Genomic DNA, 249 nt, shown 5'->3' with positions numbered 1-249 from the left:
CTGCACGCGCGAGTATCATCACTCCCAAACTCGCCTGTTAATCACCCCGTCAGTCTCTCGTAATCACACTCAACCCCGTATTTAGTATTCTGGAGTCCTTTGATGCCGAATGTTCCATCGAATTGAAAAGCAAAATAATAATGATCTGAAAACATTTTGTCACTGAACAATTGACAAGGGAAATGAAAGGAGAAAAAATATATATGAATATATTTTCACTAATGTGTATGTGTAAAGTTTTTGTGTGTA

Source organism: Penaeus monodon, chromosome 34 (assembly GCF_015228065.2).
Source record: "Penaeus monodon isolate SGIC_2016 chromosome 34, NSTDA_Pmon_1, whole genome shotgun sequence".
NCBI classification, from domain to species: Eukaryota; Metazoa; Arthropoda; class Malacostraca; order Decapoda; family Penaeidae; genus Penaeus; species Penaeus monodon.
This window is presented reverse-complemented; position numbering follows the sequence as displayed.